The 18,795-nt window shown below is 36.9% G+C and overlaps 1 protein-coding gene across 1 annotated transcript in view; it reads right to left on the reverse strand.

Moving 5' to 3' along the window:
• LOC138138085 (uncharacterized) overlaps positions 1-18,795 on the reverse strand; it is a 132,822-nt gene that overhangs the window by 101,645 nt on the left and 12,382 nt on the right. The window lies entirely within an intron of this gene.

An 18,795-nucleotide genomic window follows, 5' to 3' on the forward strand; every position in this document is an offset into this window, starting at 1 on the left:
TAAAAGTGATTCATTATTGAATCTGTTTACCTATATTGGAACGTCAAAGCTTAAGTTTTGTCGTCGAGGATTGCAAAAGTTTCGGTACTCTAAAAACTTCAAACCACTCCATACCCAATACTGATTCCTCCTCTTTCTTATTCAAGATTAATATCTTTTTTATATTTCCCTAAAGATATACAGGGTGAAATAGAAATACGTCACAATATTAAAACCACACTTCACACCAATTGTGAAAATCACGTGCATTCAGTTTTGCGTTCAGTCTTCCGTCCGCCGTGGCGACTATTTTATAAACACGCTATACATCTGCATGCAACCGAGTACTGTGGCCAAGCGCCTAGCGCGCCACTTTACATTCGGGAGGTCCCGGGTTCTAACCCCGGTGCCGCCTGACCAGGTGTGGGTTTTTTTCAGAGGTTTCCCCACACCATCACATCGTGGTATGTTTCATATCACAGATAAGGCGAATGCTGGGTCAGTATCAACCTCTCAGTACCTACCAACTTCCTTCCGCACCTATCCTCACCGTACCCATCCCGAATCTTCCCGTCAGTGTGGCTGAAAAGGCTGAAAGCCTCAGCAGCCCGCCCCCCTTCGGGGGGGAATGAAAGATGTACCGTTTCCTTTTTTCCATCTGCATGCAGTTGAAGATTGAAGAACAAAAGTTGAATACGCCACTGATATCTGTTAAGCTTGCGATAATTGTTTTTTTTTTTGTTTTAATTCCCGAAGTCCCGAAGGACTCGTTCTTTAAACTTTTAAAGATGTCATGTTCGTTCAGGACTCGTTTTTAATTTGATCAGTTTTATTAGCTCTTCCAGTGTTTTATGGCAAGCTAAACAACGACTTCCTTCAACCAAATCCTTATCTTGGGAGTTTATGTATCATTAATCTTGATTATGAACTTATTAGATTGGAAAACAGCGTTTTTGGAGTAATTCTTGGGATTTATCTTGAGCACCATCAAGTAGCGACGTTGGCTTCCTTATCAAAATCGATATAAAACGACGCGATGAATCCTGCAGGACTAACTGGAAAGTAATTAGTGCGTTTGCGGAGGGCGTTTAACACACCGTTTCGGCAACATAACTCTGGGGGTCCCTCGCGGCCTTCCGGAATAGGTTCCGCCATTAGCGACTCGGTTAAAAAATCTCTTTTATATGGAGGGTCATCTGTTCTGGTCGCACGATGCAATTCTTCTTATCCCTGCGCGAGATAAAGTCCTGATAATGACCGTAACTAACGAGGGACGCCGCCTGCATTACCCTTAAGCCCCGCCAACTGATATCGCGTTTAATAAAGCCCCACCAGAGCTTATTACCGCAGGTGTTGTTTCACATGGCGGCGGTTCCTCCCCGCCCACTCTTACTAATCCTCCCCCCGATCAAATTTTATTGTCGCCGCATAAAAATTTAATTCCGGCCGGAAGACGCGGCGGCGGCTTTGAAAAATCGCTTTAATCACGGCGGCGAATGCGTTTCATATACCTGCCCCCGTTAAATTACGCTGCAATAATTGTGATGGACGCCCCGACAGGGTGGCGGCGTGTTTTTAAAAGCGGGGCCGGCGGCTTATTACACACCGGCGTACATTTCAGGAGGTTTCCGCTCTTGCCCGGGCCCGATTTGCATAATTGTTATTGAATTTTGATTGTAGCGCGGCGGCGGGGACGGCGCGCGTTAAAATTGACCAAGTCGGAATGTTTTACATTGCAAATTGGCGATTTAGCGCTTAGCCCCGGCAGGAAGGCCGTTTCCTCGTTAATACCGCGCACGTTCCTGCACAACTCCCGTGATGCAGGATGATTCCTGCAAGCTGGCTCGAACATCCGAGTATCGCCATTATAATTTAATAGATCCTCTTCCGATTGCCAAATCTACCGGAATCGTGCACACTGAATAAATCCGGGAGAATCTTGCCGTAAAACGTTCGCTGTATATCTCAGAAATGCTACTTCCCAGTCAGGGCTCGCTCCTTCAACCGTGGTAAACTCGCCGGGGAAGCGGACGGGTTTATTATACCCTCGACGTCGCTCATATTCAAACATAACTGTTGGTTTATAATTTTATAAATGTGAACGCTCCTTCCGAGGGCCGACCCACCGATTCTATTGATTCGGGGAGCACAGCCGATGTATGGACGCATCTACCAAAAGTGAAGGGCGATTTCGGGTTATTAGGTCTGCCTGTATCCCGTCTTCCGTTTCCTTTCGCATTATATCCATATTTAAAGCACCGAAACATTTTTTTCTTGCTTTTTGTCCTTCTTTATCCCCCGATATTCGATACGGCGGCCGTAACGACGATCATTCTTTGATCTTGACTTTGTTCAGACGCTGAATCTTCTAGAGTTCCAACTGATTTATGACATTTTTTTAATTCTCAAAATGTATTTTATTATTCCTGTTTCTCCCTTTAGCCTCGATTCTCTTTCACTTTCTGACAATCAATTTCATATTTCCTTCTGCTTACTCAGGTTTCTAACAGGATGTCTGTAATTTTATATTCCTGTATTTTCTATACAGGGTATTTCATGAGTGATAATGACCCCGACGGAATTGAAAATGCAACACACAATACGTTTGCAAAGTTATCGTTATTATTTTTTAGATTGCAAATGCATTGTGGCTTGCATTTTTAATTCCATTGTGGTTATTTTAGATTGCAAATGTATTGTGGGTTGCATTTTCAATTCCATCGTGTTTATTATCACTCGTGAAATACCTGTATAGTGAATTTTTTTGTCAGTGTCAAAATTAAGTAAAAAACCAGACCGTACCACCCTAAAATGTGCGCATATGGACCAGCTGTGTAACAATTTTACACCAAATCATAGTTAAGGTTATGTTCACTTCGCTTCCCGTACCTTTGTTCCGTGAATTCATTTTCCAAACAAATTTAATGAGAAATCAGGAGAAATCTTTTTCGTATTGGAAATAAACTCTCGTTCGTCAGGGCGCAGACTCAGTTACATTAATAAAATGTTGACACTAAGTGCTCAGTGTGACAAATCGTATTATCATGAAAATCACTGTTTGGCTCATACCAACATGACAACGCTTTGACAATTGTTTATTAAAAAATTTCAGTTATATATGCATCATCCTGTCATACGAGATCCATTATAGATGCCGAAGCTTTAACATTACAAGTTTTTAAATTTTGTAAAATGTAGCACAGCTTAAGACGCATTAATGTTAATTCAATCTACTTAATATATTCCACTTCTTCTTGCTTATAATTAAATTAAATTAATGTCTAAAATCTAATTGTGAATTCTGTAGCTTAATTATTCGGAAATAATCTAATCTAGTTGTCTGTGGCAGTGACAGTTTTTTGACAGAACGTCACATTTATATATACAGGTGTCTCAGCTAAGACTTTCGAGTTTAATAACTCAGTTATTTTCCAGCGGATTTTTGTGAAATTTAAAATGCACATATTTTAGACGGTGAAGAATAAAATCCCATTAATGCAATCACCCAAGTCTTAAAAACGTAATTTTTACATGCCTTTTTAAAATGTTGAATCAATTAAGATTTACATAAAAAATTGATCGTTAATAAAAAATGCTGTAGGGAAAAACTCGTCCTTGAAAGACGTCTGGTTTGGAAGAAAAAAGCAAAAAACTGTGTTAAACGTGGCTGCAAATGCAACAACGTAGACGCGTATGAAACAAACGCGCAATTTTGCAGAATTTTGGTCATCCCTTTTCGCGGAAGCGCAGGTGACATATTTGACGTTTATCTTGCTAACGTTACAAACACTTACAAAGTTAAAGACAACATTTGGACGTAATTTATTATACCGGATGCTTTAATTCTTCCATAAAGGACTAAAACACGATCGGGATATTTTAGCAAGGTAATTTAGTTCACGTACGCTTCCTGTGTCTTCTAAATTGACGACTCTCTTAACCTTACTTTTTGTAAAGCCTACATTTGGATAGTGTTCCACGAGAAAACGAACTGTGTCACTGAAGTTCTTACGACACTCTCCATAGGCAAATTTTTTTCCTTTTTCAACAATATTGAAATTTCTGCCGCTGTAGTCTATTTTTAGAGTATTTTCAATAAATTTTCACAATTTGACGTTTCTAATAAAGCGCGCCCAATTTTGACAGACTTTAAAGGGTGTACAAAATGTTGCTTGGCAATTAATCATCAATTGTTTCAAAAGGTAACTGCTCAAATACCTTCAAATTTTACATTAAATTTTTAACAACAAAATCTAATCTTTTCGTTGAATCAGACAAGTGATTTACTTAATTGTTTGTGTAGACCCCAATTTTTTAATGTTTAACAATCTAATAATAATCGCGCATAATTTTCGATAAAGGAAACATGTTAAAATTACATTTTTTAACTTGAGGTAATTTTATTATTACTAATTGAACCTTCAAGGTGTAAAATATCTGCATTTTAAATTTCATAAAAATCCGTTGGCAAATAACCCAGATATTAGGCTCGAAAATCTTAGCTGAGACACCCTGTATACCTATAAATGACACTTAAAGAAAATGAGTGTTTTGGGAAACGAATTATTATGATTCAGGTAATGAAATATTGTCCCTCTGTAAAATCGCGAACGCCCATTTGAAGACAATTTTTAAAAACCAGTAGATTTACAAATATCTGACATGACAAGAAACTGGCAACTGTTAAAATATCGTAGAATTCTGCTAGAATTTTCGCAGGTGAATTTTATTTAGAAGAATGCTTGAAGAAACTGTTGTTTGGTTGTTTCGTTATCAGAATTTCTACCTTGTTCCTTTTTTCGCACCAGCTGTATTGAAAAAATAGTCGTTTTTATCTTGTCTAAGTTATTTTTACTTTCTACGTTCATTTTCATTTATTCCGTTTGTTTCTTCTGATACTTTATTAACAAATATGTAATCTTAGAATAAATAACACGAACAAAACCAGATTAATGGTTTAAAGCTCTTAAAATGCACCACTATTTAATAATAGTTTATTTGAAGAGCAAATAAATCTCGTCGGAGTTGGAGAAAATAGACATCAACAAACGCCGTCTTACAACATTCTCATCCGAGATTTCTATGTTGATTAATAGAATTGTTACATTTTAGACAATCTAGAATGGCAAATGAGAAATTACCAAGCAATTATTATTTCCCTATTTTCCATTTCGCATCACAATTCCACTGATTCGATATCTTCTCAACTCGTCGAACTCTCAAAATTCAAATCCTCCCTTCAAATTTAATAAAAATAAAGACCTTTCCCACCACTTCTTGGCTTTTCGCACTGAATATCATCGCTTGCACAGATGTAAGGAATTTTCCAATAAACATCCGAAGTTATTACGTGAACCTTACTACGGATTGAAAATTATTAACTTCAACTGTGTTTACTTTCCATCAAGAGGCGTTATTGAAAAATGCGAGCGGCACGTTGTTTGAAGCCAGAGCGAACCCATTCAAAAAAATCTTCGTTATTTTTAAAGTGTCAACGATCCGAGTTAAACGCACTAAAAATACACCGTATAATTGAATTTTAAGTTTTTTTACAAGTCGAAAACGTTCAAAATAAACTCCGAGGACGTCGAATTGTCGTGCTTGTTGCTGCTCTCAACTCGTTTATTTTTTTGTGACCTATAACGCGAAAGGATGATCATGACGTTGTGCGGCAATTAAGAGCTTTATGCTCCACTCCTGGGGGAGATTGCAAAAAATTACCGCCGCTATCTAACGTACATTTGATATTTTTTATTGTGGGGGATAATGAGCACGATAACAAAAAATTGCGACAGATAAAAAACGGAAATGCTGATGCAGATTTGCAAAATAAGCAACGGACAACGCGGGGGTGGTCAACATTTTTGCCCCACTCTCGTGGGACAATTCCAAACAATAAAAAAAATTACTATCAGAAAGGGAGAATTGGCTATTTTGATAACTTAATTATTTATAATTACAATCTAAAATCTAATCTGACACTAGATTTAATGATTTGACATTCGATTTGACGGCTTCAACGGCTCGACATAGTGCGACACAATAAAATTATCGAGCCGCACAATTCCAGAGCACTCTTGATATTACGTTCTTTTATGGACACTATACATAAACGCATCGATTTGCCGTTTCTCAATTTCTAGCTTTGACATTTGACATCTCGCAATTGTCACTTTAAAGTCTGGTTTGTTATTTTTCAAAGTGTAAATTACGATGTTGGAGTTAGTTACGACAGAAACATAGGTAGTTTTTCAAAGCTAGCCTGCACAGGACATTAATTTTTGTAATAAGAAGTAAACATTTTGTTTACTCCCAAAAATAATAAACACTCTCTTGCTTTAGCAACAACAGAAACAGTGTATTACTTGGAACATGATACATTTCTTGTAATGTCTGACTATTGAGACGGAAGTTATTAAGTGTCGATCTGTAGAATTAACGAAATATCCCATTGTTCAAATCCAGAAATCGTTTTTACTGGTCCATTTTAGAGAAGTAATCAAGAGATTTATTAGAACTGGAAGTGTAAATAGAGGCGAATCAATTGGAAGACCTCCATTTTATGAGGAAGTAGTTGAAAATTGAAGGGAACAAATAGAGCACAACCCACACATTTTGCAATATTTATTTGGACCGCGTGTTTGAACGACAATCTAACAACTACGAAGAACCATCGAAAGAAATTAAACGTTACTGCAGTAGCTACCTAATATTGATCAGACACAGCATGTTTTAAAATAAGCGAAAATAATACATAACTACTACTACTATTATAATACATTATCTAGATCCCCTTGCTTTTAGGCAACCAATTAATCACATGAACTTACCTTAAACAGTACCGGTACACCAGATCTATAAGCGGCAAATTTTCCCACCACACTACGACATCCCAAATATATTTAATAACCCTGCGTTAACGAATATCCTTGTGGATGGGAAAAACTTTTTGTGGCGACATCCGAAACTCCCCCTAACAACGTCGTTTTTGTTTCAACATTTTTGTGTCGCTTGAAACCTGTTTCTTGATCCGGCCGAAGCAACAACTCAGCAAGAAAATAAAGAAGACGAGCAAATTCTAGCGTCCTTTTGAAGCGCCCTGAAAAGTTGTCGGGGCCGAATCTGTCGTGCCAATTAAAAACGAATTAATCAGATCGATCTGGGACTGCGGGGCTATAAAAATGGGCGGTGGCGCGACATGAGCATCCACGGGAGACGTGCGGGTTATTTGAATATGTGTGCGTGTGCCACCGGGAGGGATCCCTTTCATATCCCTGGAGATGATCGGGTTGGGTCGAACGTGGCGCCCCCGCCCCCGGCGACGTTGTTTAGCATTTCAATAATGCTCTACTTAGGGCTCTATTATGAGCGCGTACGTGCCCCGAATAAGTCGGCTACTAAATGGTGAATTATGATGTTAACAATGCGGGACAGAGCCCCCATTATCGCAATTGATTTTTTGCCCCCTGCTTGCAGGAGGCGAGCGCGATCGCTATCGAGATGATGGAAGTTTCTTTCGGAGACAAAGACGAGCCGCTAACAACTCTGACCCGGTGGATATTATCGGAAAACCATTAAAGTGGGAGGAGATTGGCTAAATGCATCCTGACCCCGGGTAAATACTGGTAAAGAGGAGGAAAAAAGTATTACAAAGTCGGTGGATTTTCCAGCAGGGCGGCCCCGGCTCATCTGAATAACAGAGAAGCGCAGGCGATGCATCATTTTTATCGGTGTTTATCTGTATTTTGTATCAAACTGTCATCATATATCAGGCCCGATGATGGAACGCTGTTCTGTACTGAATTGATTATCTGCTACATCCACGTGCCGGTGAAATACTATTTGCCACTCAATCATACAGCAGGTTGGCCAATTTACCAGCTCTGTATGGAATGCTTTGAAAGTGGGGCTGAGGGGCGCGTGTTGGTGTCAAATTAACCGCATGAAAGGCCGCACAAAACGATTTGTTTCGCTCGTTATCGGACTTTAAAAACCGTCACAAATTTCCACCGGAAAAACGCTTTCCGGTCGGCGCTGATCAATAGACTGTCACGTGTCAAACACGCGACCCTCGAAGCCGATCTCGAACCATGGACGACTTACCTCGTCTTCGGGGGTGAATCTTCCAGGTCCAGGTGAGGGTGGAGGTCGCCCCGAGCGCTGCTTTCGCACCGGCGACAATTTGCATCGCAAAGTTGCAACTTCTCGCAACGATTCTCCGTTTGTTGTTTTGTGATCCTTTTGACAATTTATCTTTGCCCTAAGACCGAATGATTGCACCGGATATTTAGCACAGATCGATAAACAATTCAGATCTTTTGGAACTGAAAATTGACATTTGACAGCTCACAGCTGTCACTTTGCCATTATTGTATCATTTTTCAGAGTGTTAATGAAGGTATTTTGAACTGATTAATTTATTCAGTGTTGGTCAAGAATAAATACCTTACAAATTATCCCAATTGTCGGGAACCTCTTTGGTAGCCCCCATTGGCGATGTAATCAACAGATCTGTTCAGGGTGGAAGCGTAGATAAAGGAAAATGAACTGGAAGGCTTCTAGGAATTGAGGAAGCTTTTGAGGATCGAGAAGTGACTAGAGTACAACCCACAAATATTTTCAAACGAAATTTGTGACAACTTTTTTATTATAAATCACATTATTTAAAACCCCTTGGTTTTAGGCAACCAGGTAATCACGTCAACAGCATCATTACACTATGTATCGTAGAGGGCTATGCTATGTATTAATAAATTGTAAAGTCCATTCAAAAATCAAAAAACCACCAACGTCGCATTTTCCTCGATAATTACTATCGGCAGCGCTGTCTAGTGTAAAATCTGGTGAGACTTGTAATTTTGAGGTTAAATGTTTATTAAGTGTCTTTTTTTTTCTGGGCATGTTTAAGTAAAAATAATAAGAGTCAATAAATAAATGAAACGTGCTGCTAATAAAACAATATGAACGAAATTCAAAGCAACTGAATTTTATTTTGAATCAAATAAATGTCATATTTTATAGTCACCAACATAGTATGAAAAAATAAAAGTATCTACCTAGGGGTTTTTTAATTTTACCAACCTAAAGCAACAGGTGGTGGTTTTTTGATTTTTGAATGGACTTTAGATGGCAAATTCTACAGCGCATTGCAACAACATTTATAATGACCCTGTATAACTATTTAACAGGAAGTGCATATTACGTATCAAATTGTTTTTTCTCTGATTGAGTTCTTTTTATCTGTTGAAAATAAATTCACTTATAAAAAAATTCAATATACCTTAACTTTTTTGTCTCATTGTTATTCATTAAGTAATAATATTCCCCTTGAAAGTATTATCTATTTTATCATTGATTTTTTGTTACACAACTGCAGGTCGGAGTTCATTCATACGACGTTACAGACAATACTGAAATCAATAATAATGTTGCTTCACCTCACTAATCACAAAATGAGAGTGCTTTCTAGTTGTTGTTATTATTATTATCATCTTTCAATTTGCAATCAGACTGTTCTCGCAGGAAGTAACTTGAAAACTTCTTAAAAGGCATGTTCACAAAGAGATTGCTTTCGGACTGTGAATAGTTATTGATTTTGGTTTAACACGAATCAATAGTTCTTGGTAAACGAGGAAAGCTCGTTTAAAGCCCCAGTTAAAATTTAATTAAAATAATTAGTCGAGACAAGTAGACTCGCACAAACTTTCTGAATTTTCAGAGTTTTGAGAGGATTAGTGTTCAAAGAGAAAACTAAATTTCTTTTGACAAATATTTTTGGTCTGATACATGTTTGAAGTACAAGCAATAACATTTCACTTCTGTTGGGTACGAATTAGAAATCTCTCCACAGGTAAACTCCTTCTCGTCGCATCCTCCAGATTATATCTCTTAATAAGATGTAACAAATGGCCTTAAGATAATGAGAATTTATGTTTGGATAAATATGAACGGAACCAAGACATATTTACGTTTCTCATAACCTGAGAGACGAAAAAAATGTAATTCATTGCACAACTACAAAAAGACGTCCATGATTTTTTCGTAGTTTTTGTTTTAACCTGATTGTAATTGGGACAAGGACAATATCGACGCTACCCAATTGTTTATTTGGTTTTTCAACTTGAAAACACCTACCTTATCTCTTTTGTGTTGTTTTCATAAATACAGGGTATTTCACGAGTGATAATGAGCCCGACGTAATTGCAAATGCAACCCACAATACATTCTGGAAATTAAAATATCCAGCTTTTTTCGAAAATGCATTTGTAATTACGTCGGTCTCATTATCACTCGTGAAATACCCTGTATTGTTTCCCAGAATAAAAAAAAAACATTCAGAACTGGTCACGAAATAAGTACTCAATTTGTCAAACAAAATAATTATGACATTTATATTTTTCAGGCCTATAATATAAATAAAAATCCACATTCCTTAAACTCGTTCGCCACATTAATAAATATTTGTTGCCAGTCTAGAATAAATGTGAAAAAAATTAGAAAATGTACGAGACACAGAGAAATCTCTTTGAGACAGAATTTCGGCTCGTTTCAAAGAACGACTGGCTTTATAAAAAGTTTTGTTTTAAATTCAATGTCAAGCGTCGCTCCATTCCAACTCGTGTCTTGTGGAATTCAGTTAGTGTATTTTCGATTTGTTCGTACCTAAAAAATTCTTGCACAACAGGATTCATGGTTGTGACAATCACACACGTGGGTTTTCGGCAGTCGCAGTTAATTACGTAAATCTGTAGGAATATTATTACATTACGGACGTAGTGGGATCTAACACTGTTTCAAGGAAGGTAGTGAAAATAAAATTTCCATTAATAGGCCACTTTATTCTTGTCCTAATGGGTACACATGATTTCTATTAAAAATGCATAACGTAGAAGCAAAACAAAACTATCATAGAAGAAAAATATTTCAAATTATTTAAAGGCAAATTCGTAGGTTCCGAAACATTTTGAGCCCATAATTGAGACAATTTTTAAAATGCATAATTACAGCTTTCATCATTGTTGTTGACCAAATGATTACGGAAATATATTCCACACATAAGTAACAATAAAAAAGACATTGCAGTAAGGAATAATAAAATAAGTAATAATCTACGAAAACTTGTTTGTATTTTTATACCTTTTATTGATTAAATTACTTTGTTTTTCACAATTCTCATTTTCACACAATATAATTAATAATAATGAATAAAATGAGAAAATAATAGTTATTTATGCAACGAGTTTCTGTGTAAATTGGGCTTTTCTAATTGTCCGAGCGTAGCGAGGGTTTTAAGGCCTCGAGGGCAATTAGAAAAGCCCAATTTACACAAAACGAGTTGCATACAAAATTTTATTGTTTGAAACGACGTCCTTGAAGCTTCCGAATCTTTTAAAAATGGTTTGGCATTTGCTTTTGACAGTTTCGTTATCTGCTCATTTTGTTTTAGGCCAGTTTACAAAGGAGAAAAATGAGAATTTATGACAGTTGAAAACAATAAAATCGTTTTATTTTATTTTAAATTTTTCATTATTTTAAATCGGTTGGTAATACACTTATTTAACTGACATTACTTTGTATCATTGTCTTTTCCGGAAACCTATTAAGAAGCCTCTGATACTCAATCCCCTGACCCCCCAGTACGTTTTCGGTCACTCTCGTCACCTTCAACACTGATTTACTTAGAACTTTACTTCTACGACAGCCCTCGCTTCACACAAGAACACGACAACTCATCCACAAAATGTATTCTAATATTCCAAACTTCCCCGCAAATGCGAGTCGATCAAAGTCCACGGAAACTTATCCAACAACGCCGCTTCTTCTCCGGATCAAACATTACTTTCTCACCTTTGATTTCAGCGTATTGACGTGCCAACGGAAATTTTGAGGAGGAGGCTTTTGTTCTGAAACTTTCAAAACACTAAACTTCCCAAAGAGGATTGAAAGTTTATTGAAACTTTGGCCCTTCTGTCATTTACTGTGTATGTGGGTGTGTTTCTTTCGGTAATGGAGGTAACGTCAATTGCACTCCGGTTCCGGGGGCTTTGTTTGGCCAATGCGAGGGAGTACACGTCAGTCCGGGAAAATTAAATCAAAGAACTCGCTAATAATACGCTCGCGAGCAAAAGGGGATCCTTAATAAATTTAATATTTATATTCTAGTCAAAAATGAAGTAGCTCCTTTGCGAGATGAGGCGACCATCTAAAAACGATTCCAGTTATGAAAAATTGTGCAATTTTTTTTTTAATTTTTGTTGTTTCAGTTGAGTCGGTAAACAACTTAGTTATTAGCTGCGTAGCCATAGCTATATAACTAGTAAATATTGGCTGAATATAATTAGTTATTGTAAGGAAGAGAGTTATGAGAAGAGAGGAACTGTAAATATCTGTACAAAATTTGTTTCGCTCGAAGAGTCAATACGGATTATAATTTTAACGATAACAAGAAATGTAAATGATGAATTAGTAAATAGCTAAAACGGCATCAAAACGGAGTATAACCCAAATATTATCACAACGGAGTAATTTAATAATGTTATTACGTGTCATTCAAGACATTTCCGGCAACTTCGGGAATGTTGTGCGACGTTAGTGCTGCCCTAGACAGACCCTTTTACCACTAGTTGCTAAATTTCTCGCCGAGAATAACTTCCAGTCTGTTAAACGAATTTTTTCTCCATTACGTGTTCCACCTTAGCACTAGTTAAATATGCAACAAACTGCTCTCCGTAAAAAAAAATCACACTGGAGTAAATATTTTAGATGTGAAAAACATCGACAAATAGTGATGTTCGGCGCACTGAAACTTTCTGGAACTTCCCGCGTTTCCTAAAAGTTTTACTGTTATGAGTTTTGTATGTTCGACTATTACTCCGCTGTTTTAGGTAATTTTAGATTTCCCCTCCGAGGTTGTCATTGTATTTTGTGGATGCCGTAATGGTTGCACCGAGGTAATGTGGAAAGTTTCGCGTCGTTGGTTTTGTTGAAAAAGTGAAACTAAGGAGATAGCGAAATTTGAAAAATGTATCTACAAAACGTTTTTGGTGTGGTAAGATAAATATCTAGTCGTGATATCGGCTTGAAGGCGCTCTCTGGTGTAGAGGTTTCGGTAATCTTTGTAAAGTCCGACCGATACTACGGCATACATATTCAATAGGGATCGTTCAAGAAATAAAGGAGGCGAATTAGAGTCTCTATTTAGTGGGGCCAGCACCCTATACTTACTCTTGTAGCTTGTGGTTTTGTCGACCTTTCAGTAATAAAAACATTAAATACTTGGAATTACAGGACGTTATTGCGGTGTGCTATACCACGTTCACTTAAACAGTACAGTAATCACGTGCACACTATGCAGCTTCACTTCTCACTGTGAATCATATAAGAAGTGAACCCAGTGGTAAGGTATTTTGAAATTCGAAATTTAAAAATTGAGGACAACTTTGATGGTTTTTAAATGACTTCGTTCGTTCATTACAACATAATCAACTAAAAAAATAATGCACGACGCTGGCACTGAACGATTCATTCATTTTTTTCTCGTTGCATCACTGTTTAGTCTTGTCCAATATGAACATGCAGGCGAAAAACACGTGGCTTTATAATTATATAGGTAAAGTGAACAAAGTATAGAGTGTATTCTTCTGAAAACCACAAAATAGTGTAAAAACGTTCAGGTGCTTTTTTATCACTGTTTTTACGTTCATTATTTGTACTAGAACACAATATACATTCTCCTTAAATTAATTTGTTTCTGTAGAGATAATTCTTCGACCCTTTAAACCATGACTCTCAACGAAATCTTTGAAAAGCTTTGAACAACGCCAAACCGTACTTTATGAGCTAAAAAATTTCCAAACTTCAGTTATGTAGTGGTGCTTACTAATCTGAATTGTTCGTTGAGTTGTTAAAGTTAAATTAAAACATTCAACATAATTTACAACGCAAAATTATTTCTTGGAAAAATGGTGGAGGTGCCGGGATTTTTTTTTCTCTAAAAGCAATGAAATCTCTGTTACTGTTAATTTAGATAAAATTTAAGAAAAGTATATTGTGCTTTTAGTTGCAACAAGTTTAATTCAGAACAACTGCATGACCCTATATCTAGCAATACTTGCAGAAACTGCAAGGTTAGTTTGTCCAAAACTTACAAAAACAGTGGAGGCGCCAAGATATATTATCAAAAGTAAGATCACGAGAGGTCAACTCTTGTTGAAAAGATTTTCGTTCTTATATGAGCTTTGGCTGCTTGGCAATTAAACGAGAATACATTGACGAAAAGACCGGAGTGCTTCGGGGCGAGGGTTTTCTCTAAAAAAATTTGTTCGAGCTTAATTGCCTTCCAGCAACTAATGCGAACATAAAAAATTAAAATCTTGCCAGGCAAGAGTTAAGCTTCGGTTGGGGAATTAGACGAATATATTAAAGAAACACGTTATGCATCTCTCATTAATGGCTTTTGAAATAGATTGCTAAAAGAAACAGTCACATTGCGGCAAGAAAAGTGCTGTGTTGTTGTTTTCAGTGCATGAAATACAGTCTTTTTTAATCAGCTGTCAGTGTCAAAACTTTATAAAAACCAGACTGTGTTACGCTAAAACCTGTACTTACCGACCAATCAAAATTGAGGTTATGTCTGTTCATCGTAATTGAAATGTCTAACGTGGTTTTCTTACGCAATTCAGGTTTGTCACTTTTCAATTACATATTCGCAGTACCGGATCAAGGCCATTTTTTTCACGCTCGGTGAGGGGCTGCTCACTACCTTTTTCGCCAAGGATTTTTTCAAATTTTCAAAAATTGACATCGCCAATGGCCTTCAACGGCTCGACGCTGCCAACCTACATTGTGAAATGCACTATTTGCTACTTTCAATTCCTCATATTTTACCAAGTTGACAACATTTTGATAGATGATTTAAAAAAAGACTATTATAGAGCAATTAGTTAATATTATGTGAGGTTAATTTTCGCATACAAAATAAGGAAATACCCTTGTTACCGTTTGAGCTAGATTAAATCCAAAAACTTTATACCTACAGTTATTATTTACATTTGTCACTTTGCAAATTTCATTAAATTAATTAAATTAATTAAAATGTTCTGAGTTGAGTTGAGAATGCAAAAGAGTTTTTTAAGACCGTCGCGTACAGGACATTAGTTACTGCAGCACGCAGTAAACATTTTGTTTACGCCAAACATAAAAACTTTCTTACTTTGGCAACAAGAAACATGGTTTATTCCCTGGAATAAGATACATTTTCTGATGTCTTATCGTTGAAATGAAATATTCTACAATGAAGAGTTAACTTATTAAGGTTGAGGCTGTTGAGAATCAAACGAATGACTTGTTCAGAACTCACAAACATTTTGCGATATTTGGTTGGATATTTGAATCTTTAAATGACAGTTTAAAGATTACAGCAAGAACCTATACGTTACTGTCGCAGTCTCCAATCAAGTGTCTGGAACATGGCAGTAAACATGTTTTTCTGAAAACAATACCCTTTTTTGTGCTGTCTTCCTGTTTTTATCATTTTCAATAAAATTGTAGTTCATTCAATGGACAAAATTGGTTGTGGGATCATTTGATTTTCATCCTTAATGACAACTTTTTTAAATTTTATTTTACATTGTCTTTGTCTTAAAACCCCTTGCTTTTAGGCAACCAAGTAATCACATCAATTTAACTTTTGGTTTATATAGTATAGTGTAGTTACACTGTATTTTGTTGGCAGCAAACTCCGATGTAGACATTTATAATAACTCTGCACTTAACACAATCTTAAATAACTTTAAGTTTATTTTGCAAAAAGAGTGGATGCGCCGGGATACTTTTTCACTAAGCACAAAATCTCTATCACTATATGTATAAGCTATCGGGTGTTCATTTAAATTTATCTTTAAAGTTACCGTTGAAGAGTCGATTGTGAACGCACCACGGATCAGCTGTTTAGATTTAACCTCACTTTTTGCATTGTTTGTGTTTTTATTTTACTCTGCAAACCAACAAATGGTGCGTTCACAATCGACTCTTCAACGCCAACTTTGAGGAGAAATTTAAATGAACACCCGGTCCAAAACTAAAAACGATTTAGAGTTTTGTTCCAGATCTTAAATGACAATTGTGGAAGTTAGTTCTAGTCACTTGTGGATATAATGTAGGCGGAGAACAGCTGCAGTAGGTAGTTGAAATAAATAAAACAGAAAATAAAGAATTAAGTACCTAATAGCAAACACTTATGAGATTTAATTCTTAATCTGGAGAGACACTTTGCTCACTTCATTTGCGACTTCTTCACGCTGAAAATTGGATTATCAAAAAACGACACCCAGACAATACCACACCGAAGCACACCATCAATTTCCTTTTTATCCCACACGATTTGTCAGAAAGTTTTAATTCTTGTCATACAACACACTTGAAATCCTCGTTCTTGTTTGATCTCTTCTAGCCACTCAAAATCGAACCTCACCCGGTCACAACCAACATTTTGTTTTTGTTCATCTTCCCGTTCTAATTCATTCCAGCCAACCTCCAGACACACCTCGAGCTCCACCCAGCGAACAAAAAACCCTGATCCCTCGGTCCCGCCGCCGCTTCTTTTTATTGTAAAACCCGTCTCCGCAAATCCAATTACCGAATGGCTTAATCCCGGACAGTCAAACACACCGTCGACATCGACATGCCTTATTATTCTTCCGGAGGAATCCCTTATGCAAAACCACCTGTTGGCGCCTCAAAGTAATTTCCTCACGAAAAAAGAAAAAAATCCTCGCCGATCACTCGCACTGTGCCCGCATTCCAACCCTTCACTTCAAACTGAGAGTTTCTGGTGACGAGGGTTGTTTCCATCCGAATTTTAATTTTGCTTCGTGATGACAGTTCTAATGCAGCTCGAGCTGAAGAGGTCGGATGTGGATTTGTGGGGGTGATTCCGTTTGGCTGCAGACTGCTTTTTTGCTGGCGCACGCCATCATCCTGGTCCATTTCAATTACAGACTCGACGTATTCTCCAGAAGTGGAGCGCGAAATCTGAAGCGCTCTGCGGTGGAAGTGACACAGTGTTTTCCCACAAAAGAAGAGCAAATCTTGGACTACTCGCTGCGTGGGAGTTTAATATCTAAAGTGATAAGTGGGTTGTCAGAAGACGACTTCAAATCTAACAGTACACCCCAATGATACAGTTTGACAGTCGATAACTCATCGCGACTGACGCAATTTAAATCTGCGATGTGATTGGTGGGCCTTAATTGGTTGAAATTATTAATTTGGGCACCTGTATTGTTGTTTGTCATTAATTACTCTGAGTGAGGGTAATTGCAGAATCAAGATGGAGAATATTGTTGGAAATTGTGGGGTGGCTGCGTCTCAAAAGGAGGATTATCCCGAGTTGGGCATTGTTAAATAGCTGGGCAAAAGAATTTCACAAAATGATGGAATTATGGAGTTCTTAGCGTCCACCTTTTGATCAGGTATTAACGTTAATTAAAATGTAAGGGAAGGAATGAAATAAATTTTGTAGTTAATTAAGATCATTCCGTTGCCTTCGCGCTAATGGAGTTCAATTTGCGCCGAAGAAACAATTTGTCGGTCGATAATGGAGCCAACCAAAATGTACGGAAGCTGCAATGTGTTGATTGCAATTATATAACCTAAGTAGCATTCGCCTGCGGCTTGGTAGCGTATATTAACACTTTCTAGGCGCCTGTGGTACATATACCACACTTTAGCATTGACATTAGACGGACCGATGACAGATGGAAGGGTGAAAGATTGTGACAACGTTATATCAAGCTGGGTTTTTAGTTGACAGTTTCTCCAAAGGTTCGTCTAATTTTGCTTGAGCTGTCCCTAATTACTGAAGCGTTGTGAAAAAAAAAACTACATACAATTAATTTAGACCAATTGAGTCAGTTTAAAAATCAGCAAAAAATATAGGAAAAGAGGTTAATCTGCCTGCCTAGACATTAGAGAAATTAAAATGAAAATTAAATTTTGACGTCCAGGATTGCAACGTAAACTACACGGATTGTCGAGTCAAATGAGGGGAACTCACTACACCACGATACATCGTGATTGCACAGCTTCCTGAGGTCATATCGTGATGAAATAAAGTGCAGAACACAATCAGGGATTTTTCCTCCTTAATAAAATTTGTTTGAAGACAATCAATGGATTAGTTTTTTAGTTAAGTGGATTCAAACAGACAACCAGACAGACAAAAAAATTTTAAATTGCTAAAATGACTTCGGATGTAATACAAAAAGTTGCACAATTTGTTTAGATCTTGAAAAAACAGACAAATGCTCCAATTTTATTTATGAATTTAATTTGTATTTAATAAACTTGTTTATTTGTTCCCTTTTAAACAAATAATGAGAATTATTCATTATAAAAAATACTAAGTAATTTATTGTCATCAGTATTCGGTATTTATTAACATTTTAAATTGCTGTTTAAGCTAAAATTGTAATAATGTAAATTTTGTTTCGGCATAGACATTTTGCGTTACTTGCTATAATCAATTACGTTTAAATGAAAACCTGTGACAACCAGACCGATAAACATATATTGCTCATAGTATCAGCTTTTCCAACACTATCAAACTAAATACATTCATGAAACGTTCCAATTGCGCTTAAATGAAAACCTGTGGCAACGACAACGAAAGCACATGTAGCTCATAGTTTCAGGGTGTTTTAAACCCTACACTCTTGAATGTCATTAAATAGTGTGCCGCTGTTTTATGATTAAAACAATAAAAACTTTTAGTTTCTACTTAGACTGAAATGAAATACGTAACTATTCCTTTTTGTT

This window comes from Tenebrio molitor, chromosome 9 (genome assembly GCF_963966145.1).
Source record: "Tenebrio molitor chromosome 9, icTenMoli1.1, whole genome shotgun sequence".
Taxonomy (NCBI): Eukaryota; Metazoa; Arthropoda; class Insecta; order Coleoptera; family Tenebrionidae; genus Tenebrio; species Tenebrio molitor.